The sequence below is a fragment of the Penaeus monodon genome, chromosome 29 (assembly GCF_015228065.2).
Source record: "Penaeus monodon isolate SGIC_2016 chromosome 29, NSTDA_Pmon_1, whole genome shotgun sequence".
NCBI lineage: Eukaryota > Metazoa > Arthropoda > Malacostraca > Decapoda > Penaeidae > Penaeus > Penaeus monodon.
In genome coordinates, this window is record NC_051414.1 from 3,181,707 (window position 1) to 3,182,273 (window position 567).

The 567-nt window shown below is 45.3% G+C and overlaps 1 protein-coding gene across 1 annotated transcript in view; it reads left to right on the forward strand.

The window, feature by feature from the left end:
• The window catches only part of LOC119591621 (paired box protein Pax-6-like), a 23,785-nt gene that overhangs the window by 1,171 nt on the left and 22,047 nt on the right, over positions 1-567 (forward strand). The gene's annotated exons all lie outside the window — the stretch shown is intronic.

Below are 567 nucleotides of genomic sequence, written 5' to 3' on the forward strand. Positions count from 1 at the left end.
AAAAAAAAAAAAAAACATTTAAAACTCTTCCAGATATAGAAAAAAAAGGAGTCACAACTGGAAACTCCATCAGCACAACTTTGGAGCGCGATCCCGGGGTCCAATTTTCTCTTGTAAACAATGGACTGTGTAGCGCCCGCCAGTCCGCGGAATGGGGAGGGAAATTGTGCTCGCGAGGCATCATGAGGGGGAGGGTAATACGCCAACGATAATGAGGCTGTTAATGACGGCAATGGCGATTGGGAAATGATAGTGAAAGTATCGTTGGGTTTCAATAAAAATCGCTTCGATACTGGGGATAAAACGAGTGAAAATAGATGGTTATGGACAGAAAAAGAGACAAGCCATAATGACAAACGGGGAATTTCCTCGTCATCAGCATTCGTGTATCTAAGGCTGGCTTCGCACAACTCCAGCTCCGCCCCGAGTGATCGACTGTCGCGCACTGACTGTTGAGACGCGGAGGGGGAAGGGGTGAACATTAAAGTCGAATATTGACATTTTCCAACTTGATCAAAAAGTTTTATGGACTCTGCTGTCTCGTTGCTCATCAACAAACTCATCACC